At 41.3% G+C, this 27,745-nt stretch overlaps 1 protein-coding gene and 1 long non-coding RNA gene across 19 annotated transcripts in view; one reads left to right on the top strand and one right to left on the bottom strand.

The window, feature by feature from the left end:
• Positions 1 to 21,091, bottom strand: part of LOC129048324 (uncharacterized) — a 42,126-nt gene extending 21,035 nt beyond the window's left edge. The window contains exons 1-3 of one of the 2 annotated variants that reach the window (XR_008510562.1): positions 20,867 to 21,091; positions 20,485 to 20,554; positions 3,882 to 4,024 (exon numbers count right to left, since the gene is read on the bottom strand). This is a non-coding gene — a long non-coding RNA (uncharacterized LOC129048324). The remainder of the gene's footprint in view (positions 1 to 3,881; positions 4,025 to 20,484; positions 20,555 to 20,866) is intronic. The other variant, XR_008510563.1, reaches the window with a different exon arrangement.
• Positions 1 to 27,745, top strand: part of PLCE1 (phospholipase C epsilon 1) — a 444,022-nt gene that overhangs the window by 187,804 nt on the left and 228,473 nt on the right. The gene's annotated exons all lie outside the window — the stretch shown is intronic.

A 27,745-nucleotide genomic window follows, 5' to 3' on the forward strand; every position in this document is an offset into this window, starting at 1 on the left:
CCAACAGTTCCCCCACTTTCTCATTGTATTAACTGTTTTTTGCATACCTATCCAGGCTTTTTCTATAACATAAACAATTATCTATCTCATTGAAATAAAACAGGCATTATGTAACAAATGTTGTTCTGTGTCTTGCTTTGTGCACTTATGAGTGTATCAGGGCTGCCCATGAATGTGATTCACTCTAGTGTTTCCCAGTTGGGGGCAGTTTGGCCCCCGAGGTGACACTTGGCAATGTCTGGAGACATTTTCAGTTGTCAACAACTGGGGTGACGGGATGCTACTGGCATCTAATGGGTAGAGGCCAGAGATGTTGCTAAATATTCTACAAGGCATAGGACAGCACCTCACAAAGCATTATCCAGCCCCTAATGTTTAGTACTGAGGTTGAGAAACCCTTTGCTAGGTAACCTCATTCTTTGCAACAGTGCACTGAATTCTACAGTGTGAATTTCTCATCCTATGTTAATGTTTTCCTACTGGCAGTCACTTAAGGTTGTTTCCAACTCATCTCACCTGTAATCCCAGACCTTTGGGAGGCCGAGGTGAGAGAATTGCTTAAGGCTAGCAGTTTGAGACCAGCCCAGGCAATGTAGTGAGACCCCAAGTCTGCCAAAAAAGTAAAAATAAATAAATTAGCCGGGCATGATGGCATGCCTCTGTAGTACTAGCTACTCTGGAGGCTGAGGCAGGAGGATCACTTGAGCCCAGGAGTTCAAGGTTACAGTGAACTGTGATTGTGCCACTGCACTCCAGCCTGGGTGACAGAGCAAGACCCTGTTTCAAACAAACAAACAAACAAAAAACAGTGTTGGAATAAATATTGGTTTACATCTTTGTGCACTTTGAGATTTTGTTTCTGCGAGATAAAGATAAAAAATTAAAATATCTGAGGATAGGGACTTTATTTTAAAAGTAAAAAGTGCTATTTTACACCCAGAACCCCTAATTTGCAGTTCCAAAAAGCAAAAGACCTAAAAACAAAGTTTAAAAATTCACAGCAAACACAGGATTTGGTGGCAAAACCTTAGTTGAACTTGTATGAGGCTAGTCTTTATTTATTACATTTAATGTGAATATTTTGACATCTGTTGCAGAAATCTTTATTTGATTATGGGATACTGTCTCAGTCTCTGATGATGTAGTTACATAATATGGCACCTTATTGACTTTTTAAAAATATCTGAATTGAATTCCAAAGCTGTTTCAGCTTTTTGGCAAACATTGCCATCTGATAGATTTGTTTGCATTAGAATGGCAGCCTCGGAAATTTAGTATTATAGTGATGTGCAGCATTTAGTCCTTAATAATTCTTATATGTTGAAATGAGCAGGTTGTGGTGACTTCAGTGATTTTGTTTTCAGCATCTATAACCCCTTTTAAAGGTGATTTTAGTCCTATAAAGAAAAATTGCATGTTTTCAGGTCACAATTCTTGCCTTGTGCTTTTCCATACAAATTAGCCCCTCAGAAAACATGAAGCATCGTCTTGAAAATCACTTTTTGCTCTTTTTTTTTTTTTTGAGACAAGAGTCTTGCTCTGTCGCCTAGGCTAGAATGCAATGGTGCGATCTTAGCTCACTGCAACCACCCCTCCCAGGTTCAAGCAATTCTCTACCTCAGCCTCCCAAGTAGCTGGGATGACAGGCACCCACCACCATGCCCGAATAATTTTCGTATTTTTAGTAGAGACGAGTTTCACCATCTTGGCCAGGCTGGTCTTAAACTCCTGACCTCATGATCCACCCACCTTGGCCTCCCAAAGTGCTGGGATTACAGGCGTGAGCCACCATGCCTGGCCTGCTCATTCTTTAAAAGATTGGCAATAGCTACAACATTTTGCATGCTTGCTCTGTTTCATGCTTAGCAAACATTACCAAGTCTGACCTCCACAACAATACCTCTAGGAGGTAGTCTTTTTATCTTAGTTTGTCTGCAGGGAATGGGCTTCTGGAAGTTGAGGATGTGTGCAAAGTAACATCTGGGAAGAGGCAGAACCCAAATCTGCAGCTGTATGTGCTACATCCCTCCCCGGTGTAATTAGAATTCACTTTCCCCAATGTGGACAGAGTTTTAATATTTCTATTAAATTGTAATTAAATTAATTAAATTGTAATTGGTAGCCATTACAAAATTTTTGAGAAAAAAAATAGCCCCAAGTTGCTTTTTCTCTCAAGAGGCTACACTTGGACTTGATGGCAAATAGGCAAATGTCATTTGAGTCAAGTGGATATTTTCATCACAACATTAAGAGAAAGCATTGGAGCAAATCTGAGGTCACGAAGCTCTCCCACCAAAGAACTAAGCATTATTTGAAATGAGAAAACATTAATGTCCTCTCTGGAGCCTGGAATTGACATGAAATTAGGGAAAAGCATTGAGTTATATTTATTTCTTTTGGTTTAATCCCAGTAAGATGTCAGTTTTCATTATGAAAGGGGAGGGGAACATCACACACCAGGGCCTGCCGTGGGGTGGGGAGCGAGGGGAGGGATAGCATTAGGAGAAATACCTAATATAGATGACGTGTTGTTGGGTGCAGCAAACCACCATGGCACGTGTATACCTATGTAACAAAACTGCACGTTCTGCACATGTATCCCAGAACTTAGAGTATACTTTAAAAAAAGAAATTCAATTTAACGTAAAAAATTTAAAAACATGTTATCTTCTATTCTTTATAGCAGAGCCAGTTCAAGAACCCTCAGGAAAAACTCTTGCCCTAAGCCAACTGGAATTTCTGACTTCTGAATTTTTTGTGTGTGACAAGCTTAGCCTGGGGTAGAGTCAAGGAAGGATGCTTCTAGGTTGGTTTTTTAGCTGTTGCTGACATCATTCCCTTTGCTGCCTCCTAGCTCTCGAGGTTTCTCCAAAAAGCGTATGCAAGGAACTTTCCTATTCCTTCCTTGGAGGTGTTTCCGATGTTCCTTCTCCACTGTGTCCTCTGCAACTCAATCTACTGATTTGTTATAACATTTCAAGTTTATAGCTGATTTTACTATTGTGATGGGGAATCCCAGGGTATGAATTGTGTGCAGGCCAGTTAACTACTCCTGTTATTTCTTGTCTTGCTAGGCTTTTATTGTTACTTTCAGCTGTCTTTCAGCTTTTTACCCATGGTCCTTCACCTTTGATGAGTTCTTTCTGGTTCTTTGGTCTTTGAGAAAGACCTAAGTACACTCCCCTTAGTCCTTCATTTAAATGCCCATTCTCACAGCACCCCTGAACCTTGAGGTGTCTTTAGATTCTGCATGAACACCTCACAGGTCCAAACTCCTCTCTGCCTCAGGCCCTTTGTATGTGCTAGTCACTCTGTCTGGGACACACTCTCCTAGCTACCAGCCTCTTTTTACCTGGTTGTTAACTTCAGTTTATGTTCTCAGGGAAGCCTTCCTAGACCACCACACCCCTTCTCCTAACTAAGATCAGCTATTAGTTGTGATTATTTCATGAGTCAGTCTCTACCATGAGATTGGACATACTGTTAACCCAGGGACCAAGTAAAATGTTTCATTTCAGTGCAATGACTATTTGTGCAGTGAATGAACAAATGAGGCCTGTACTTCTCTGGATTCCCAGTCAGCCTCTCTGCTTTTAGACTTTATTTTCCAGACCTACGTTTTTACTAAAATATGTGTGTTTCCTCACATCATTCACCTGTCCTTTTCACTGGCCCCCTTCACCAGCCTTTACACTGTTCCCATTGTAGGCCCAGCCTGCATTCTCAAAAACAGAGTTATCCAGACACTTCTCTATTCTGTTGTTTCTTAATATCAACAGGTTGTTTTAGAGATAGTTTGTTTGCTTGTGTTTATTTATTATGGATATTTCAAGAATACTAGGAAAGCACAAGGAGCTTATGACAAATAGCCATGTACTCACTGCCCAGACTTGCAGGTGGAAATATTTGCCGTATTTGCTTCAAAGAAATAAAATGTTACAGAAACAGTTGAGGCTCCTACTCTCTCCTCTCCCCTCAGAGCTAACCACTGTGTGGACAATTGCCACATGAATTGTTGGAACACCTGCAAATGAAAGTAAATAGGAAACTTGACATTTTGGCTACATCATGGGTGGGAAATGTTATCTCAATCTTGTTTTTTTAAATATTTAACTGATTTATAGTAAAGTTGAGCATTTTTAATGTTTATTGGTTACCTGGGCTGCTTCTATGAATTACATGTTTATATCTTTTTCTATTTTACCTATTTGCCATTTTTCTATTTATTTTTCTTCTTGGTTTGTAAAGATCTCTGTATATTTGGATTATTCTGTTGCCTGTAATATGTGTTACGAATACCAATTTCTAATCCATAACTTGTCATTTGGTTTTGTTTATATTATCATGTGTTGTGTAGAAATTTTAAATTTCTTTGTGATCTAATGAACATTTTTCTTTATGATTTCTGCTTTTTATATTTTAGGAAATCCTTATGCTGAGATTGTGAAGGTATTCTCATCAAAATGTTTTAAATGTTTTGTTTGTTACATTTTAAACTTTCATTCATTTGGAATTTATTTTTGTAATTAGGTAGAAATCTAATTTATTTTAACCAAGCTGCAGTATGCAGTTGAGTATATTTCTTCCTTTGCTATCTTTATACCACTGGCTTGTTTTTCATGTCTTATTACACTGCCTAGTACCTCTAGTATGGTATTAAATAGACATGTCCTCAGGCATTTGCTAAACCTTACTTAACTTGATTACACTAATAATCAATAATGTAGGTCTATATCAGCTTTATAGATGAGGTGACCGAAGCTTAGAGTAGTTAAGTAACCTTTCCAGAATCATACAGCTAGGAGGTAAATAACAGAGTCTGGGGTCAAACCCTGGTCTCAGTGACTTCAGAGTCCAACTGCCTATACTGCCTCTTGGTCTCAGATGACTTGGGGGAAAGGTATCCGTTTCCACCTTGCCTGCTTGTGCAGGCATGAGATTTTATTGAAGTGATGCCAGAGAAGCACTTCCAGTGTGTCTGAAGAAAACTAATAGACTTTGTTTAATTTAGACCTGCCAAGAGTAGATTAAAGAACCTTATAGGTATGAAACAGTTCTTATTCCAGATAATATAAGCATTCACTCAGGTAATATAATCACATCTCAGTGGAACTTCAGCTATAGGGAGTAGATCTTCATAGTAAGTTAACATTCTGAGGAATATTAACAAGTAACTGCAATGCCTTCCTTCCTAACCTCTCTCCATGAAAAAGCTGAGGCACCTTACAAAGATCGACCTAAAACAAGGTGAAATAAGAAGATGAGAAAATTAGGACAAAGAGAAATAAATATGGTAAAAGAGAAAATAATTCTTGCCTTTGTGTCATTGGCTAGAGTTTGGCCACCACATAATCCTAAGCTTCCTAGCAACTGAAGCAAAGGAAACCTATCCAGCTCTACAATTCACAGTGGGCACGAGATGAAAATAGAATGGTTGCTAGGGGGATACTCAGCTTTTCCTGCTGCTGAGACTGGAGAGAAGCTTGTGCTTTGGTCCCCAGGGAGGGGCCTTGTGTGATCACAGGGACAGTGCTTACAGCATCTTCTCAGTGGTGGGAGTGCACCTCATGTGACTACATTCCCCTCTACTTTACCTTAAGTTCCTTGAGGGGTGTGTTCTTCATCATATATCAGAGCCCAGCACAGTGCATGAGACATAATAGGTGCTCATAATGTATTTTTGAATGAATGAATGTTATTTGTAATTTCTACAAATAAAAGCCAATGGGTGGATACAAGATCAATACACAAAAATTAATAATTTTTTGCATACATTAGCAATGAACCATCTGGAAATAAAATTTCTAAAAATTCCACTTATAATATCATCCAAGCAATAAAATAATTAGGAGTAAATTTATCAAAAAAGATGCAAGACTTATCCACTGAAAACTACAGGACATTGTAGAAAAACCAATGGCAAAACATTTGAACAAATTCATTAAAAGCAATTCTATGTGAAGCAAAAATACAGAGATTTTTAGGTATGTGGCTTTCTGATGATCTGACTTGATCAAAAGGTGTAATTTAAAATTTTAAGAGGAATATTTAAGCTGAACGTAGTTTTGGCAATTCTCTATGATTATTTCTTTTTGCAACCAAGCCTCTGATGAGAAGGAATCATAGAGAATTGGAGTTTGCATTCTCCGTTTGCATTGCATCAGATTCTTGGTCAAGAATCTGAATGTTACCAATAAAGGGTGCTGTTAGGAATTAAGGTGAGCCCATAACATACATTACCATAATTGCTTTGTGAATTGGAAAGGTGTGTATTGGATAAAATAACATCAGGGTGTATGTGAAAAATACACTGCCTCAAATGTTTAGCGGTACCTAATTAAAGACCCTTAAGATTACTGATTCCAATAATTAATCTGTATTCTGATGTATACATGTGTCTGCCGTTCTCATCAGCCCATTTTTGTGGGGCTCCCAACATATGCTTGCCAGTTCCCTAAACAACTCTATAAAGGAGGCACTGTTATCATCTCCTTTTACAGAAGAGGAAACTGAGGGCTAGGGAAGATAAGCCATTTGCCCAGGGTTCCACACTAGCATGTGATAGACCAGAACCTGCACCCAGACACCCATTTGCTCTGCTGTGCAGCCCCTCTCATTTCTGGCCTAAAGATAGCCAACAGTAGTTTCCTCTGATTTGCTAGAAGTATTTTTCCTGTTAGGTATAGTGTGTGCTTGGAGGCTTCATTTTGATGTTGTGCTCAGTATGCCACAATTAAAGAATTATCCTAATTTTAAGATCATCTTTCCAGAGAGTCTCTCAGAACTTCGGGATAACCAAGTACAGTCTGAATGACATTTGCCAAGTGTTGGCCTCAGAAAATTTATTGCTTCAACAGGGGACTGTTGCCAGTAACGATTGGCCGACTTTTTTCTTGCCTAGCAAAGACTTTCATTCTGTAAAGGTAACTGAGAGTTTGTAGTTAAGATCTTGGACTCTAGACTCAGTGGACACGGTTCAAGTCCTGGCTTAATAATAGAACCTTCCACATAGTATTATTGGGAGGATTAAAGGAGGCTATCACATAGGGCACTTAGCACCATGGGGTGCTTAGAAAGCTTTTAAGAATGGTAGCTGCTGAAACATACAATCCTTTAAAGTTGGACTTTGGGGTAAGGAGTGCGCTTCGACAACCAGCAGTAGCTGCCAACAGTTTAGACTGAGAATGGCTCTGTGCAGCCAAACCTCCTAAAGCCACCTGGAAGCTCTCCAGTCTGGACTTTGAAAATTTAAATATTTTTCAAATTTATTTTTGACCAAGTTTAAAGAAAAGGGATTCCCACAGTGTGAAAGGGGCTGCCATAGCTTTGCCATTTCCCCTAAGGAAGGGCCTCAGGGAAGCTTCTTTTTGTTGGTGGAAGAAATGAGGGGAGAGGGCAAGAGTTTGGGGTAGGGAGGAACTGGACTGGAAGCTGAGTCTGGTCCTCTTTAGTCTGCCTCTTCAGGCCCCCATCCCCGGCCACCTATTCCTCTTCTGTAAAACCAGGGCGCTGGACTAAGAGGCCCTTCCTGTGCTGACATTCTGTGAAACCATAAATGCTTGTCTTGAGCTACAGTTTAATGTGAGCCCTCAGGGCCGTTGTAAGTCTGGGCCATTGGAAAGATGTCTCTGCATCTTTCATGTGAGTCAAGAGGTGGCTTTGTCTTTTATCTTGTCTGGTGTCCATACATCTCAGCTTTAAATTCCTCTTAAAATTTGGAGCCAGGGAAAAATTTCTCTTGCTGCTTGAATCTTCACACTGTTTCTGATTGGACAATGCCAGTGATACACCTCAGGGTATTTCTGTTATTGTTTCATTTGCCAAGAATCTCAGAGCTAAGTGCAGTGACCAGCAATTGTGGCTTCCCTCAAACAAGTCCGGTCTCAAAATCTATCTTAAAACTGTATGTTGTTGTTTAATTTTATGTACTTTAATGGAGAAGCCACATCAAATCCATTTGTGGCATTAAACAGGAAAAATCACCCATGCAGAATGACATAGTAAATAAATGCAGAAATGCATGAATACCCCTCCTCACTGTCAGCTGGCTCCTTCTCCGCCCCTAGGGAGGATGAAATTACAACAACAACAACAAATAAAATGTATAAAGGACCTACTCTGGACCAGTCGCTGTTCTAAGTAGTTTATATATATTTTCTCATTCAACAATCTTGTGTTTGGGGGTACTATTATTGTATTTATTTTAAAATGAGGACAGGCAGGATTTGGGGGGACATTAGACCCTGCAAAATTCATTTGGCCTTGGGGGTCCTAGTGGCAGAGAGGCTTTGCCCCATCTGGTACTGGCTTCTTTATGTGGCTAATTAGTAAGCTAACCAAAGTCAAACAACCAAGAAAAAGACAAGGAGGAGGAGGGGAGAATTGATGACCACAGAAGGCAGGAAAACCCTCTGACTTATGACTATCCTGAGATCTACTCTGAACTCCGGTACTGACTCGAGGAATCTGTGGAGTCTCAGAGGCAGTCCATATTTTGGAATGTGTATGGGGGTAGAGCTATGCTTGGAGGAGTCATCCCGAGTTCCTGCAGACAGGTCTATTAGGAGGCCAGCTGGGCTGCAGGGTGTTCCACATGTCCATTGAGGCACCCTGCCTACACCTGATGAGTTTGTAGAAACATTCCCCAGGGGTTGCCTGACTTCCAGGGCTGGCATTAAAGGGGGAACTAGTCAGCCCATTTGACCACGAGTCCTAAATAGTTCCCATGGAATATTCAGTGCTCTGCACTTACTTCTCTTAGCACTGAATGCCAGAACGGCCACTAGCAGGGGCAGGATGGGAAACTGTAGTAGCCTGTCACAAGCAGGCTGATCATCCAGGGCCTGGCCTGGAAGACAGACTGGGTAAGTATAGTCTTAATTTGGCCACTGTGCTCAACTGGCAATGTGCCCACAGTCAATATGCAGATGTCTAGTTGTGGCCAAATAATAAGACAATTTTAAAAAACAAATAGTCGAGAATTTGCATGTTCAAAAGTATGTCTTAGTCAACAAATATTTGTTGAGCCACCCCCTGTGCCCAGTACAATGCCAGATCCTGGGGGTACAGCAGCAAGCAAGCTCGTTGGGGACCTGCTGATTGGGAGCTCACAGTGAACAAGCAGGCATGTGATTATTCTACAGGCAGTGACTTCTGGTGTGGTTAAGTGCTGTGCTGGGGAAGCCTTGTCTTTTGGAATCGCTTTGAGTGGCTCTTTCTTTAATCTGGAGATGGTATCATTGCTCGAAACATTTTTGGGACTGCCCTTTAGGAATTGCCTTTAGAGCTGATTTGGGTCACACAGTAAAATCTATCTCGCTTTTATTTTACAGCCACACCTGGCTTGTGACCAAAAATGGTATTGCCCAGCTTGACGACCCATTTTATTTTCTTAGTCTTGGCTCTGACTTGCTTGTGAGCCAAAATTACATCCACCCTTTAAAGATGGATATTTATGACCACTGAGCATATTAGCAGTAATTTGGATAATTTTGAAGCAATTTCTCACTTGCCCAAGCTCCCATTGTCCTTTATATCTCTGTTGTAACACTGTGCAGTCTCTCTTGCAGCTGAATTACCTCCTCTGCCTGTGTTTTCCCCACTAGGGTGGGGGTCTTGGAGGATAGGCCCATATGTCTACACTCTCTGCAGTGCCCAGCACGGAGCAGATGTTCAAAATGTGTATTTATTATAATTGAATGTATGGGTTGAATTGAAAGGAATCCAAGAGGTGTCTCAGGATTGCTCTGAGTAGCAGGAGCACTGTTGGAATGATGGGCAGCCCAGTGGGCTCTGGAATCTCACAGGTCTGGCTCCAATCCCTGTTTGTCCCCTTGACCAGCTGTGTGGCCGTATGCTGTGTGCAAATCATTCATTCCTGTGTGCAAATCATTCATTCCCTCAGATCCTTCATTTCCTCATCTGTGGAATACAGATAATAATACCTGCCTTACTGGGGCTATTATAAGGACAAGTGGAATATTCACATAGTGCCCTAAGCACAGTGCCTAAATGGAGGTGATTAGTATTCTTGTAATATTGGAGTGAATTCTTGTTTGGATGCATAAATTCTGATTAAAAAATATAACTCACCCAGAGGTCACATTATTTAAAAGCATTTGCTGGCCAAGCACAGTGGCTCATGCCTGTAATCCCAGCCCTTTGGGAGGCCAAGGCATGAGGATTACTTGAGCCCAGGAGTTTGAGACCAGCCTGGGAAACATAGTGAGACCCTGTTGCTATAAAGTTTTTTAAAAAATTAGCCAGGTGTGGTGGCTTGCACCTGTGGTCCTCGCTACTCAGGAGGCTGAGGTGGGAAAATCACTTGAGCCTGGGAGATCAAGGCTGCAGTGAGCTATGATCACGCCACTGCACTCCAGCTTGGATGACAGAGCGAGACCCTGTCTCAAAAAAAAAAAAAAAGAAAAGAAAAATCATTTATCATAGAAAATGTATTCTGCAAGGAACCCTAGAGCCCATCTAAGTCCAACCTCCTAATTTTCTTTTTCTTTTGTAGAGAGAGGGTCTTGCTCTGACATCCAGGCTGGAGTGCAGTGGTGTGATCACAGCTGTAACCTCAAACTCCTGGGCTCAAGTTATCCTCCTACCTCAGCCTGTCAACTAGTGGAGACTACAGGTGCACACCACCACGCCCAGCTAATTTTAATGTTTGTAGAGGCGATGGGGGAGGGGTCTTACCATGTTGCCCAGGAAGGTCTTGAACTCCTGAGCTCAAGCCATCCTCCCACTTCGTCCTCCCAAAGTGTTGGGATTACAGGTATGAGCCACCATGCCTGTCCCCTCCTAATATTAATGAGATTCAAAAAGGGAAGAGAACTGACTAAAGTCATTGGTTCATGACAGAACTGGGCCAGGCCAGAGCTGTTTTCATGTAACGTTTGATACTTACCCCTACATTTGGAGGTGCCACCTTCCTTGCAAGGGCCTTGCATTTAGGCCAGGAGCTCTGGATACTGGCACTTCTGGACAATGGTAGCCAAGAATTTAGGATATGCCCTTGGGGAGCCACAGCACATGCTTTGCACACCCTTTTGCAGCAACACTTTGTCCCTCTACAGAGTGTTGAGCATGCTGTGGTTGTGTAGCTCACAAAGCTGGCATAAGCAATACAAACTGGTGGTTAGGAAGCATGCCGACAAACCTGCTACCATTACTTACCAGCTTACCACTACTTGACCTCTCTGAGCTTCACCTTCTTCACCTGTAGCATAGGAACAATAATGGAATCCACCCCATAGGGTTGTTGTGAGGGTTAAATGAGATAATGCATGAAAGTGCTTACACATTGCCTGGCACAGGATAAACACTTCTTAAAATTTACTGTTATGATCAGTAATACATCCAAACCAAATATTCTGCCTCTGGCGTCTCCGCTAGTCTCAAGCTAACCTCTAATCTGCATTGAAGCCTTACCTGGTCTCTCTTCCAAGCAGGTGCTGTTGACAGACTTTTACCCCTCCCTTCACAAACATGACCTCTCACATCTCCTGTTTCACCCCAACCGTGGACCACAAGATCCTAAAGTAATCAATAGCAGTTGCCCATCAATAATAGGGCTAGGAACTCCTGAGTTTTCTTGTTCATTATCAGTTATAGGAAGAAAAATTGACCACTGGCTTAAACAAATACTGTCTTTCTTAGGAGTTGTCTTTACTTTGAAGGCACTTAGACCCTTGGGAAGCTCTGCTATTCTGCAGCATGGCAGGTGCCCACATGCCTGGATGGCTGCCTTCTTCTATTGTTATTCCCTTGATATTGGGTTCTTTGCACACGTATACACTTTGGGTTCTATTTGCTACCCTTTTTTTAAAACTTGACTTAAACAATGAGTAATTGGGAAGTTCTGAATTTCTATTTGGAAAACAAATTGATGAGATCAGAAAAATCCAAGTAATCCTAAATTTACAGAAGCCAGATTACTAAAAGCCAAGGACATTTTTTTGTAATGTAGAAAAGTTATATTTCACAGAGGTTTTTGCAATGCCCTGACTCTGGATCGCAGCCCTCCCTCGATTCTGGGTATTACATCATTTCATTTCAGCTAATGTAAACACTCATCACCCTGCACGTTGCAGGATTTTTCACTATGATTTGAGATTGGGCTTCATTCAGTGGGTCGTTGTGGTGATTAATGGTTTCAGAAGGAAGTGCAGCAGGAAGAGACTTTGCAGGAATGGAAGAGGTGAGGCAGCTCCATGTGAGATTCTGCAAAGGGATTAAGATTTGGCACCAGGCTTGGTTTCTGTGCAGCCTCTTAGGCAGAGAGCCCCAGGAGAGGGAAGCAGGCTGTCAGCTGTGGCTTTGCACGCTCTCAGCTGCCTTGAAGGTTGGTTGGCTCTTCTCGCTCTCTGAGGTACCCAATTTTACCTTGTTAAAGGATGGATGTGGATGCTGGAGGCTTAAAGAAGACCAGGTAAGGGTTCTTGTTGTCTAAGAAATCCCCCAGTGTTCTTAATGCATGGAATCCTGGGGACTGTTTCTTTACTAGCACCATTGTGCAGTGTTAGCCAAAATACAATTCCTCTGAGACATTTTACAAAGAGGATCAGAGAAGTTTCTTTCCTTGTTAAGAAAGTTTCTAAAACGTTTTAACCTAAAATGTTTAACTATAGAGATACAAATTATTTTTCTTGCTGTGCAATTCAGCTTTGAGATATTTTTTTGCATGTTAATCTACAAGATCTCGATAGGTATCCTGAGAGTTTATTAGATGTTTGTTTTCATTCCTTTTGCAATGGCCTATGGTATATTATGTATCAACATTTAATGTGATGAAAACTTCTCACTCATTATATTCTTCCGGATACTCGCTTTTGAATAAGTTGTTCTTCTTTTTGCAGATTTGGTTTGTTGCTTTCTTTTTTACCTTTTGGCTTTTGTGATTATAATACTAGTAAGGAATATCCTGAAGTAGTTATAGTTTTTTTTCTAAGAGGAAAAAACTATACTCAGGAGTTAAATGCAGACATTTGATAGCATCCCTGATTAAAATGAACTACATGTTTTTTGGTGTTTCAAATATGCTTTTTAAAAAATTTTCAGTGTAAATGTCCATAGTTTGTGGGAAAGGTAATGCAGTTTGTCTGAGTGGTCATTTACTTATAAACATTAAAAGGATATTAGACCTTTGATAAGATTAGCTGAAGAAGAGGTCATTGAAAGGAATAGTTTTCTGTGCACCACCAACTCAATTCCAAATTCTGTTTCTTTTCTTAAAAAAAAAATGGAGTTAAAAATAACCCAGAATAAAACTTGAAAACTGTTTTGTTTCTCTGTATTTGGCTAACTTCATCCCAAAGTACTGTGTTTAAGGAATTCAAGCTATGAAGACTACTCTTGAAATGGCTCACATAATTCTATCTTCGAATTTCCATAATCCTTTTCAAGAGCATATGATGTTTTATGAGTATTAGGGTTAAAAATTTCAATTAAGTGTTCATTCCTTCTACAACCCTGAGAGATGGATAACAATCCTCAGAAAAATAACATGAGAAATTGTGTCAGTGTCCTGACGCAGGCTCATTTCTCCTATCCAAAGTAGTGTGGGAAGGGGGCATTTGGCATCTCTCCTTCCTTATGGAAGGTGCGGGGTGTCTTGATAGAAGTGAATGTCTGTGGTCGTTGTGGTAGATAGATAGATGCAGGGACTCCTGATCGCTTTAATTTATTGGAAATCAAATGTTTTCATTAGATGTAGGGGACTGTGACTCTCCAGCTTTGGTTGAGTGAGACGAGGTCTATGCACCCAGTGGTTCTTCTTGTTTTTGTTCGGTAAGCCCTTTCAGTCTATGTCGTCCTGTTTTTCTTTTTGGAAACAGACCGGCAGCAGTCTCTTGCGTTTTGTATTACTTTAATCTAGCATTTTAACCATTGTATTTTCTTTTAGTGGGATGGCTAATAGTAAGGTTGGCTTGAGCCTCAATTTGAGAAGGTGTGAGAGTAGCTGTAATCTTTAGGAAAAGAAAATCATTCCAAGAGTTAAAACATGCAGACTCTTGATTGTGCTGTGTCCATTCTATTTTTGAGGAATCTAGACAAGCTATTGTTACAAATGCTTTTCCTCAAGTGTTTTCAGAAGACCAAAACAAAATATAATTTTTTGTCAGTGTATTACATTATCCTCATTCTGTCTTTTTTCTCCTTATCTGTCATTTTGGAGAGAGGGAAAATTGTTCAGGTAAACAATTGAGGAACAATTTCCAGGAACATCTAGGAACAGTTGCCATGGATTATCTTTTCCTTCTTAATGTGATCTTGATGAAGGTTTTACTTGTTTGCTCTTTTTATTTCTATTAAAATGGTAAGACATGTGCATGGTTGAAAAAAATTCAAACAGTACAAAAAGGGTAAACAATGAAAAGCCTCCTCTGTGGCATCTTAACACTCAGTTCTTTCCTCAGCAGTAAACAGTGCTTTAGATCTGTGCTTTTCAAACTTTCGTATGCATAAGCAACACCTGCAGAGTTGGTTACAACACAGTTTCTGAGGCTCTTTGGGGTGTGAGGAGTAGATTGAGAGCGGAGAGAAAGATAACTATAGTTCATTATATAACTATAGTCTATAGTACCTAAGAGACGTGGAATTTGAGGATTCTAGTGACAGCAGGAGACAGGGATATTAAAAAAAAAAAAAAAAAAGACTGTTGAGTTTCTTAGGAATTGAAAATGCTCTTGAGATAGTTGGCAATGAAGAGTAAGAAGCCAGGGTCATGAAACAGAGTATTAGAGTAGTGAAGAAATCCAAGGAGCTTCAGCATAAAAATGCCATCAGGAGAGGCCCAGTGGGTGGAAATAGGGAAATAGTCAATAGTTAATGGAAAATATAGCAATAGAAGGGGGTTATGGGCCACCTGACAAGGATAATGAGATTGAGCTGGAAACTGGAATAGGACTGGCCAAGCTAAAAAAAAATCAGGCCAATTAGCAATAATGAGAGTGTTTATTCACTTGTAGATTGGCAAAATACCTCCCTGGAATGAACTAGGACAAATGATCATTTCCTGTGCTAATGATTTTATAGCAGAAAAGAAAAAGAAATACCGTAGAAGGTGCAGGGAGGTGTCTGTGTGTGAGCCACTGTAATTTAATAACCCTAAGAAATGTAAGAAATGTAAGATTAACAGTCTGACGCAAGGAACAGAAAACCAAGATAATGTATACCTGACAAGAATTTTAAAAGCATGAATAGTAATTATGAAAAATAATAAACCTGAAGGATCTTGTCAATGAATTTTTTTTAAAAGGTTAACTACCAAACACCTTTTCAGAAACACAAAATATGACAAGATTCAAAAAATCATTTTGAGAGGCACGGGTGAGAAGAACTAGGTTTTTTTCCCTACCCCACCTTCTTTGTCCAATAAAGTAAGAATAAACAACCGACGCTAAACACTTTCTTTGTGGCAGGTATTGTGTGAAATCCTTTATGTTCCTTAATTTATTTTGCCCTTATAGCTCTGGAGCTTGGGATCATAATTATTATTTACAGATACAGTGCAAAGAGAATTGCTCAAGGGAGAGCATATTCCTTCATAAGGAAGGGACATCTTTGAAAAAATAGGAAGTTCAGTTGGAAAACCAGAGAAACCTACCTAGAAAACCCAGTAAAAAAGTTCACATAATTTAAGGAGCATTCTATAAGAAACTGACATTAAAGCAAAAATAAGAGAGACTTTTATAGGAATCGAAGTGAAGGAGCGAGGCAAAGATAAGGAAGAGACTTCATAAGGAAGAGACATCTTTGAAAAAAATAGGAAGTTCAGTTGGAAAACCAGAGAAACCCACCTAGAAAGCCCAGTAAAAAGGTTCACACATAATTTAAGGAGCATTCTATGAGAAACTGACATTAAAGCAAATATAAGAGAGACTTTTATAGGAATCAAAGTGAAGGAACCAGGCAAAGATCCAGCAGAACCTTTGCAGATGCTCAGAATACTCCTTGGGCGATAGAAAAGGGAGCCAGCAGACACAATAAATTATTGCCTTGGTCTTTTCAGAAAAATATATCAAAATCATCTTTAGAAGCAGAGGTACTAGATCAAAAAGTAGTAAATGAACAGAATGTTCTAGACTGAGTTGACAAACTGGATATGGATAAATCACAGGGACAGGTTGGCCTTCATCCAAGAGTTCTAAAGGAATTCAAGGGTGAAATCATGGGGTTGTTGTTAAAAGCAACTCATTTTTACTTTCGAAAGTCTAGCAGCCCCCTAAACCTTGGTTGCCTGGTAAAATTGCCCAGCTCCATCTCCCTGTAGTACATTATTTAAACATAAATTATAATATGTATGTAAAATGTAAAATATAATAAATCAAATAGTGTTTTCAATAACTGTGATTTTGAATTCCCAAACCATGTCACGTCACTGTTTTGAAAGTCTTTGTGAACGTTTCATTCTTGAAATTGCTGAGAATTACCAGCCCCTTACAATCATGTAAAATAAGCTTATCATAATTCATGTGGACTCAGTAGCAAAAGCACAAAGAAACAAATAGGCAGTGACTCAGTTGCAAGAAAGTATTCATCACACAATGTTACTTCACTAAAGGGGGAAAAGAATCGTGCAGCCTCAGAAACAGACAGTCAGTGTCCATTAATTAAATAAATGCCATGTGAAGGATTTGAAAACTAATCAGATTTTGAGTTCCTAGCTGCACAGTCCCACTGCCCAATTTGTCTGGTGGTCTGGCCCTGCTCTCATTTATCTCAGGCCTTCTTCCATTTCTTGTGGTCTTGACTCCGCCTAGGTCTGCAGCCCAGGTGCTCTGTTCTCTGCTTTACTGCAGGTGGCCCTAGTTTTCTATCACCCATGACCTGCACTCTGTGTCACAGAGTAGAATAGTGATGGTGGTCTGGGAAGACAGAATTTGTGCTGGGTAAGACAGAGAGCCAAGTACAGGGTTTGTCAGGGTCAAAAGCTAGCAGTAAACCAGAGATGTGGAGTGGAGATGAAGGTCATTCAGTCATTTAATCAGTATTTCTTTTGAGCTCCTAGAATGTACCAGGCATTGTACGGGGGATACAAATATGAACAAGACAGCCACCGTGATAGAGAGAAACCAGTAAACAATTACAGTAGAGCAGAGTTTCTCAACCTGGACACTAGGTTGACATCCAATTATTTCCTAGAGGCAAAATTGCCTCTGTTTGGCTACCACTGTGGGAGAGTATGATAGGCGCATGAATGGAGAAAGAATAGGCCGTTATGGGAGTTCATAGCAGGGCTTCCTAATGCAGACCTGGAAGTGAAGGGAGACTGCCTAGAGGAAGTCATATCCTACAAAACATCTGCAGGGTGAGTAGCCCTCACGTGAAAGTTGGAAGAGGACAGTCAAGGAAGGGAACGGCTAGACCTGGAGACCAGAGGGAGGAAGCCCTGGGTCAGCCATGGGTAGCTACTCTTACCAGTGGTGGACGCTCCTTTTGATGCCAGCCTTATCAATCACCAAGGGCCAGAGTTTCACAGCCAGCATCTGACAGCATGCTTTCAGAGGCTGTGCTCATGCGCATAGCTGCCACTAGATGAGGAGTGATGTTGGCTTAGAGATCCTTAGGTTCAGTGGTCTCTGGTGCAAAAGGGGAGGAAATTGGTATCTAATTCCATAGAAGTAGAATTCTCACTAAATTAACTGCCCCTTTCGGCTCCAATGCCTATTTTTGATTAGCTAAATCTAAGTTCATTTGACCAAGATTAAAAACTTATTAGCAAAAAAACTTATTTTCTTACATGGCTACTCCACAAACTGTTTCCAGCTGTTGGTAGCTGCAGACCGTTTTGGCAACTGTTTAGCAAAGAATACATTGTAATCATCCTTAAAATACCTCCCTTTTCCCTCTATTTGCTGTATACCTGGCTCCTTTCTAGAGAGAGACTGGTCTGTATTTCTGCCAGCAAAGGCCCATTGGCCACATGCTGGGTCAGCCTCGGGACTCATGCAATGACAGGCACATTCAAGAAAGATGCACTTTGTGTCTTCACATGGTAGGATCCCCTCTGCAGCATGCCTTTTCCTATTGGCTCCTTGATCCCCTTGTCCCTCAGGGGCCCTTCAATTTCTTTCTCTCTTTCTTTCTTTCTTTCTTTCTTTCTTTCTTTCTTTCTTTCTTTCTTTCTTTCTTTCTCTCTTTCTCTCTTTCTTTCTCTCTCTTTCTTTTTCTTTCTTTCTTTCTTTCTTTTCCTTCCTTCCTTCCTTCCTTCCTTCCTTCCTTCCTTCCTTCCTTCCTTCCTTCCTTCCTTCCTTTCTTTCTTTCTCTCTTTCTCTCTTTCTCTGTCTCTCTCTCTCTCTCTCTTTCTATTGTTTTGCTTTGGTTTTGGTTTTGAGACAGGATCTCTCTCTGCCACCCAGGCTGGAGTGCAGTGGCACAATCTTGGTTCACTGTAACCTCCGCCTCCCGGGTTCAAGCAATCCTCCCACCTCAGCCTCCTGAGTGGCAGGGACTACAGGCATGCACCACTGCGCCTGGCTAATTTTTGTAATTTTTGTAGAAATGAGGTTTCATATCTAATTAAACTAAAGAGCTTCTGCACAGCAAAGGAAACTACCATCAGAGTGAACAGGCAACCTACAAAATGGGAGAAAATTTTCGCAACCTACTCATCTGACAAAGGGCTAATATCCAGAATCTACAATGAACTCCAACAAATTTACAAGAAAAAAACAAACAACCCCATCAAAAAGTGGGCGAAGGACATGAACAGACACTTCTCAAAAGAAGACATTTATGCAGCCAAAAACCACATGAAAAAATGCTCACCATCACTGGCCATCAGAGAAATGCAAATCAAAACCACAATGAGATACCATCTCACACCAGTTAGAATGGCAATCATTAAAAAGTCAGGAAACAACAGGTGCTGGAGAGGATGTGGAGAAATAGGAACACTTTTACACTGTTGGTGGGACTGTAAACTAGTTCAACCCTTGTGGAAGTCAGTGTGGCGATTCCTCAGGGATCTAGAACTAGAAATTCCATTCGACCCAGCCATCCCATTACTGGGTATATACCCAAAGGACTATAAATCATGCTGCTATAAAGACACATGCACACGTATGTTTATTGCGGCATTATTCACAATAGCAAAGACTTGGAACCAACCCAAATGTCCAACAATGATAGACTGGATTAAGAAAATGTGGCACATATACACCATGGAATACTATGCAGCCATAAAAAATGATGAGTTCACGTCCTTTGTAGGGACATGGATGAAATTGGAAATCATCATTCTCAGTAAACTATCGCAAGAACAAAAAACCAAACACCGCATATTCTCACTCATAGGTGGGAATTGAACAATGAGAACACATGGACACAGGAAGGGGAACATCACACTTCGGGGACTGTTGTGGGGTGGGGGAAGGGGGGAGGGATAGCATTGGGAGATATACCTAATGCTAGATGACAAGTTGGTGGGTGCAGCGCACCAGCATGGCACATGTATACATATGTAACTTACCTGCACATTGCGCACATGTACCATAAAACCTAAAGTATAATAATGATAATAATAATAATAATAAAAGAAAAAAAAAAGAAAAAAAAAAAAAAAAAAAAAAACAAATGAGATGTTTCTGATACAAGGAAAACATCAGTAAAAAAAAAAAAAAAAAAAAAAAAAAAGAAATGAGGTTTCATTATGTTGCCCAGGCTGGAAATTTCTTAACAACAGTGATTGACATTGAGCACTTGCTGTGTGTTACCAGCCATGGGGCCGCATGGGAGAGGAGAGAGAGGCACTAAAAGGTAGGGGATAAGAAAATTGCTAAGCCTAGCACCATATTAGCCACTTCAAGTAAGCTATTTCCCTTAATACTCCCAGAAAACCCTTAATGGGTGGTGTCTTCCTCACTTTACAGATGAGGACCAGGCCTGATTTTATACAGCTATTAAGGGGTACAAGTGGGATTTGAGCCCTTTGTCAGACCCTGAAGCCCATGTTCCTTCTACTTCTGTGTTCTGGAGGAACTATCCAGGCCAGTGGGCCTTTTTGTGGCCCAGCTTCCACGCCATTAGGACAGTATCATCAGGGGTCTTCAGGCTACAAGGCAGATCTTGACTTGAGGGAGGCTGTCATCTTCCGCTGTTGTTGGGGGCTTCTTGTGATCTACATACATCCTTATTTGGGCCATCACTTCGCTGCCCATTCCCAGATTGCTGAGATGGCTTCAAAAGCAAGGACCCCGGTTCTCCTTACCCTCACAGCTGTCCCACTGCCTGTTCCCAGGGCAGTATGGAATGATGTTAAAGATTCCAGAATCAGGATTTAAAAAATATGGAGACTAGGTAACCTCTACCTTCCACTTGCTAACACACTCAAGACCAAGCAACAAGTAAATCTGTTGCTTGTCCAACAGATTCTTTTGCAAAATGATAAACCAGCTTTATTAGTCCATTCTCAACCTGCTAATAAAGACATACTGAAGACTGGGTAATTTATAAAGGAAAGAGATTTAATTGACTCACAGTTCTGAAGGGCTGAGAAGTCCTCATGAAACTTAATCACAGCAGAAGAGGAAGCAATCATGTCCTTCACCTGGTGGCAGCAAGGAGAAGTACCAAGCAAAAGGGGGAAAAGCCCCTTATAAAACCATCAGATTTCATGAGAAATCACTCACTATCATGAGAACAGCATGAGGGTGACTGCCCCCCTGATTCAATTACCTCCCACTAGGTCCCTCCCACGACGTGGGGATTATAGGAATTACAGTTCAAGATGAGATTTGAGTGGGGACACAACCAAACCATGTCACCAACCATAAACCCTACCTGATTGTCTCAACTGATTGCACTGGGCATGAAATCACATAATGGTTATGAAGACAGACTGAAAAGATGCACAACTTACCGTCTTAAAGAGATACTGTGTCAACAATAAAGGGGAAAATTCCTCATTGAATTGGCTTATAGGAGAGACATGTTTGCTGAGCAAAGGGATGAAGGTGACTCCATAAGAAGGTGAGTTCTAGAGAGAAACGTTCATATCAGCGAGTCTGACTTCCACATGAGGCTAGCAATTGGAACCTGTAATAAAGGGAAACTTTCTATACTTAGGTAATAATGACATTTTGGGCACAAGGCATTGTGGCTTCTATGAAAGAAAGTACCAAGAAGGTTATAACTGAAAGGATCACACTGATTACCCAACTATCCCTCTCCTTTAACTGATGATGAAACTGAGGACCAGAGACATGGATGGGTAGACCAAGTTCATGTGTAGTCAGAGCTAAAGCTAAGGCTAAGTCTAAGTCGACCTATAAATAGCTAAAGCTAAAGCTAAGGCTCAGTCGACCTATAAATAGAGGTTTGTTTACACTGTGTATGTGGGAGAAGGGAAACCCTAGAATATCTTTTATTTAGATTTTACTTGAAAATTATCTTTGTAGGGAGATTATGTCTCCCTCCAGAGGCCCTTAAACATTTGGTCATCATGGACTGGAGGTATGCTGTGTTGAAAAGATTAGGACCTGTGCTGAAGAAAGCACCACACAGGCACACATCAAGGGGAAAAAAATGATTTTTTTTCACAGAATTTATTCATTAATAAATATATTCCTTTATTCAACCAATATTTACTGTGCACCCACAACAGTGTGCCAAGCATGATGCTAAGTGCCAGGATGTAGAGTAGACAGACAAGCCTCCTTCCCTTTGAGCTTCCAGTCTAGCTGTGACCAGACTTATTCTGAAATGATTAAGGAAGGTATCCAGTGAGCTATGAAAGGTAGTAAGGTGGAGCTTAACCATGAGAACTCCTGAGAGGCCTATTTGAGACAGGGATGTAACAAATGGGTTTCAAAATGGGTGATTCCAAGTAAAAGCATTAAGCTTGGTGGTCTAGCATTTTGGAAAGTTCAGCTATTTGCACAGAAAGGAAAAATGTCAAAATAAGGGAACCCAGCAGGAGCCTGCTGCCATCGTCCAAGTATGTGGTGCTGAGCCTTTAGCCAGAGCTGGGGCAGTCAGAATGGAGAGGAAAGGTGTCATCTGAGTCATGCTCCAAAGTAGCATTGGCTGCCTGGCCTAGGGGTTGAAGGAGAGGAAAGAGACAAAGGTGGTGCTGAGGTTTCTGACCTACAGCAGCAGACAGGCAATAGAGATGAGATTATGGAGACAGTGTGGATATTTGGGGAAGGTGACAAGGTCATTTTGAAGCAGCCTGATTCGGAAGGGACCGGAGAATGGTCCAGGTGAGCTGTCCTCACAACAGCTGCTTAGCCCTCACTTGGATAAGTACATTTAGGACGCTTAGGAAGAGAATGACTTTTCATGTCGTCAAGGAGACTGAACTCTTGTGGAAGACAAGTAGTTGCAGAACAAAACGGAAGATTGCTGGGGATTCACCACTCCTTCCTTTTTTAACAAAAACTTCTTATTGTGTAAAATTGTAAACAAACACAGAAATACAGAGAATAGTATAATGACCCCCTCTTTACACATCACCTAGCTTCAACATTTATAAACATTGCCAATATTGTTTTATCAATCTCCCCTCAGGAGTATTTCCCCTCTACCTTGCTGGAGTATTTAAATCCTAGATTTTATATCACTTCATGCATAAATATTTAATAGTATATTTTTAATAAATAGAGACTTCATAAAAAAAGAACTGCAATATTATCATACCTAAATAAATATTTCCAAATTATGATTTAGTGACAAGCCTATAGTCAGACTTCCCTGGTTGTCTTTCAAATGGCTTTTAATATTTGGTTTTTGGAACAGGAATCAGATGAGGTCCAAATATTGCATTTGACTGATATGTCTTGTGAATCTTTTCATCTCTAATAGATTATCTCTTTTTATTCTCTCTTTATATACACTCTTTACTTACTGAAGAATCTGTGGCTATGGACCTGTACAACATTCAGCTTTCTTTGGAACACCTGGAGTTACTGTTTGAGGCTTACTTCTTATGAGTACAACAGGCATAAAATTGTTAGGTAATTCTGCAATGACCTATCTTGTATTCCTTCTGTTTTAGGATTCTCAGTCCTCCATAACTGATACTGCTCGTGGTTCTAGGGTGCTGAGTGCCAGGCTGTGCAAGGGCAGCAAGTATTTTCTTTACTAGAGGTATATTGAGAGCACAGCACGTGCAAGGCCGTGCCAGGCCATCTGGGAAATGCAGGCAAAGTGGAAGTGCCTTTGCTTGGCTCCAAGGAGCTTATCACGAATTTGGAAGAAAGAAGATTGCATGAAACTAACAGATTAACACAGGCAGCTCAGTGTTGGGAAGTAAAGTAAAGCTACACTTGGCTCAAACCCCAACCTTGACTCTTAACAGCTGGGTGTTGGTGAACAAGTCACTTTATATTTCTGAACCTAATTCCTCTTCTTTAAAATAGCGAGGAAAAACTCTGCCTACTTCAGGATTATGTGAAAAGCAGGCAGCATGGGCCCTGGAGTTAGACTTTAAACGCTGCTTCCTTCTGATATTAAGTGCCTGCAGTCAATGGGCACTTTACTCCATGCCAGTCCTGTGCTCAGTACTTCATACACATTACCTCATTTTAGGTCTCTCAGCAACCCTGTTTTACAGATCACAAAACTGAGGCTTAGAGAAGCAGTTTGTGTACATTTACCTACTTAGTGAATTAGGATTTAAACCCAGACAAAGTCAAAGCTCAAACTTTAAACTGCCAAAATATATTATTTCTCTCAAACACATATGTCAAGGTTCAGTATTCTTGTTTATAAGGAGGGAGCTGTCATATCAACTTTATGGAATTATCATGGAAATTAAATAAGACAAAAGGTACTCAACAGATAACAAATGCTCAAAAGTATTTGTTTTCATGGTTGTTATTATATCAATGGTTGAACAAGTCTGTAAAACATGAAATTGTACAGAACCATCTATAAACATAATAGGAATATGGAAAATGGAGACATTAACTTGCACTGAGGCCCTTATGGTGAGAGAGTGGGCAGGGAGGATCCAGTGGGTCTTTGGTTATCACAGGAGATAAAAGCACATTCTAAGATGGGGGAGCAGCTCAAGCAGGGAGACTAGATGAATGGGGTGTTAAATACCCTCTTTAAACTTCCTGTTTGTCCAGTTAATGCCAGTGAGGGTTTAATGGTCAGGGAGAACACACATGTGCACCCCTGACGCCATTAAGAAGACTGTGTGGGAAATTACAAAAAGAGGCTGTGATGAAGAGCCTGGTGCTCTGGGTGGGTCTCAGCATAAGCTCTGTCTGGTCCTGTGGTCTCAGCAAGTTACTAAACTTCTTTGCATCTCATTTTCTTTCCAGGTAAAACAGAGATCATAAAGGACTTTATGATATAGGCTATCCAGGGATGTTTGGGGAATTAGATGAAATATTATAGGGAAAGATAGTGCCGGAAGGACCCAGGGCAGAAACCAAGAGAAGTCAAGAACTGAAGTCCTTCCACTCCCACCTCTCTGTCACCTTCCCTGCTTCTATTGGGGTTGCAGTCTTCACCACCCCCTCACCCTCCCTAACTCAGGGATACCACAGGATTAGGCTGCTAAAGTGACATAGTGAAAATGTTCTCAAGGGTTCCCTCCTTTCTGCAGAAATAGGACCCTGGGTAATACATGTGAGAATCAAGAAGAGAGAGGTTGGATGTGCTCATCTAGGGTGGTTACTTGCTTTTGCTCCCCAAATTTTCTTGCGTAAGAAGTTTATTCCCAATTTCTTGAAAAATTTAGAGGAGGGATATTTGGTGTAAAACAATGAAATCATTGGTCTTTGGGATGTTGACTGAGACTCTTCTGGGGAAGGAGAAAGCAGGGAAGGTGATGCAGAGGTGGGAATGGAAGAACTTCAGTTCTTGACTTCTCTTGGTTCTTCCCTGCATCCTCCTGCAGGTAAGAGAGATTTTCAAGTCACTAACACTTTGGTGTGAGTTAATTGTGTCTGCTCTTCCTCATACTGTGTGCAGACCACTATGGAAGATGGATGCAACAGGAATGGCCTGTTGGAAGACTGGTGAGCAATACTAGCTTGGGAGGGCATACAAGTTTCTGCAGGGGCCACAGGGGAGGGTTCCTTGTCTGGAATTGGAGGCTCAGATGGGGCTTCCTCCAGGAAGCATTTAGAGATGGAGTGTGACTTAGCTGTAGTTACCACAAAGAGGGAACAGCATTTGCAGAAGCCTAGAAGTGAGAGAGAGGAGTGAGTCCATGATGGGTTTGGGACCCCTGTGGGGAGCTATTTCTGCAGATCCACAGGCCCCTCAGAGCTCTCCACAGAGGAAATATGGTCATTGTTTGTCAGAAGTCCTGCCGAGGCAGCGTGAGGCTTATGAGGAAATGGGGCATGAGACAGCGAGGCGCTAGAAGGGTACTTCCTAGCAGTCTCTCACCTGCGCACCTCACCCGTGTGCACAGCACATGGCTCACCCCTCAGGGCTTCGGTGTTCTCATGAATGAAATGAGGACTCAGTGAAGTCCTTTCAGTTCCTCAGCTCTTTGGCTCTCTGAAAATATTTTTAAAGCTGAGGAAAAAAAAATCAAGTAATACTGAAAACAGATTTCAGTCCTTATTAGGTTGCAAAATGGAAACAGAGACAGAACCTGGTATTGAGAAATAATTCAAAGAAGCATTTAAGAAGAGACATCTTTGATATTGAGTAGATAAAGAATTTATGGCAATTCTAGTCTACACTGGGCTTGAGTTACCAACAAACAAGAAATGAATCAAAGGAGAAACCTGAGGAAGAGGAGAAAACCCCCCTCAGAAGCAAGTGGGCATTTGAAAACAAGTGACATAGGCGACCTCCTGTCGGTGGGGTGAGCTAGTCGGTAAATACAGGGCCAGTGGCTGGCACAGGAAGACGTGCTGGAGTGATGGTGGCAGCAGGAGTGAGTCAGAGAGCCTGAGCTCTCTGGAGGGGCTGGCTTGCCTTTGGAGGCAGAGGTTGTGGGCACGGGAAGGATGTTGACCCCTGCTCTTTGTGGAGGCACTGAAGGGGTCTGGCCCAGAAGGCCATTAGTAGAGCTGAGTGAATGCCACCTGGGCTGGGCAGAACTGGCATCTCTTGTGTGGTGGTGGGCATGTGATAGGAGACATGTACCCAGGACAGGTACCCAGAGTTGCCTGGGGACCTCCGGGGCTATGGGTCAGAACCACTCGGATGAGTGGGGCTGCAGACGGGCAGCTCTCTGCTCTGCCTAGTGAGAAGTGAGATTCTGACAGGGAATCTGAGAAAGGGGGGCAAATGGGTTTTTTCTCCTTGGCATTATAACATGAGCCAGATTCATTGAATCAGGCATCAGCATTGTCACATCAGTAGCAACAATAAGCATCTGTTCTATGCCAAGCATTAGGCTATGCCCATTATCTACATTATTTCCAGACCTCACAAAAACCTGTCTAGGGGGCATTGTTTTTAATCCCCATTTTACCCCATATTCCAGTGAGCCTCAGAAGCATTGAGTCTTGAAACTAGTGAATTGCAGAGATGAGGAACCACACCCAAGTGTACCTGTTTCTCTTTCACGAGAGAGACATAGTCTAAGTTGTGTTTTCCAATCCCAAGCAGTTGTACCAATGCCGTGCTCATGGTAATGTAAAACATAAGCAACATTGAGTATTATTGTTTTTAAGTTTTTACTTTAATAAATATTAAAATGATACCTTTGTCCCCTTTTGCATTTCGTTGATAACTAGTGAAGGTGAACAATTTGTCTGCCCTCTGCCTCCTGGGTGGATTGTCTTCTTGACTTTGCCCGTTGCTAGACAACTCATGTCACACGTGAGGACAATACATTCCAGTGTGTTTGAGTGACCTGACCAAGGCCACACAGCTGGTTATCAGAGAGGCCTAGGCCAGAACTCGTGCCAGCGCCTCTCCCATGGCTATCCTGTCTGCATCCTCCACACCCCAGCCCTGGGCTGCACTCCCAGCTCCTCCTCCTGGTGCCACGATGGGTAGTATGAGAAGCTCACCCATTCCCAGGGGCTATCCAGCAGGAAGACAGAACGGGACAGGCAGCTCTTTGACCAAAGCATCCTAATGTGAAATCCATCTACAAAAAGCCCTGGAATCTCTTCTGATGAATAATAGGTAACCACTCAGGCATAGTTTAAAATAGTTTGGTTTGTTTTGAAATTTTTTAAAAATACAAAGAAGAAAAACAGTGGAGGAGGCAGATGGCATGTTTTAAAAGAGTTCTTGCTGGAGATTTTAAAAGCCAATATAAAAACTAGCTAATAAAGTGTCCATCACAATCTAAAGATAGATATACCTAAAATTTCACTGGGGCACCTGGGGACAAGAACAGCTATTACTGTGAATCTACTGTTTATTAGGCACTGACTGTCAGGCATCATGCTGAGTTTCTGAGTCTTCTCACTTATTCCTCACAACCACCTGATAAGACAGATACTGTTATTGTCATTATCACCATTTTACAGATAGGCAAACTGAGGCTTATTTTTACAAGGTAAGTGGCAAAGCTAGGGCTTGAACCTTGGGCCTGACTCCAGTGTTTGTGCTGTTAATTACTGATGCTACCAGACACCCTGAGAAAGCATCTAAGCCAGGGGAGTGGCAGCAGCCCTCTGGCCTTCAAGAGAGCAATCATTGTAAAAACAGATTATCCCAGCCACTTTGAATAATAGTTCTTGATCCAGAAAAAAAGCACCCAAAAGACCATTTGTCAAGATCCTTCTCTTCTTTTAGATTAACATCAGTGCCATGTTTCAGTTTCAGTAATTGAGGCTCAAGAAATTTGCTGTACAAACCACCA

Source organism: Pongo abelii, chromosome 8 (assembly GCF_028885655.2).
Source record: "Pongo abelii isolate AG06213 chromosome 8, NHGRI_mPonAbe1-v2.0_pri, whole genome shotgun sequence".
Classification (NCBI taxonomy): Eukaryota; Metazoa; Chordata; class Mammalia; order Primates; family Hominidae; genus Pongo; species Pongo abelii.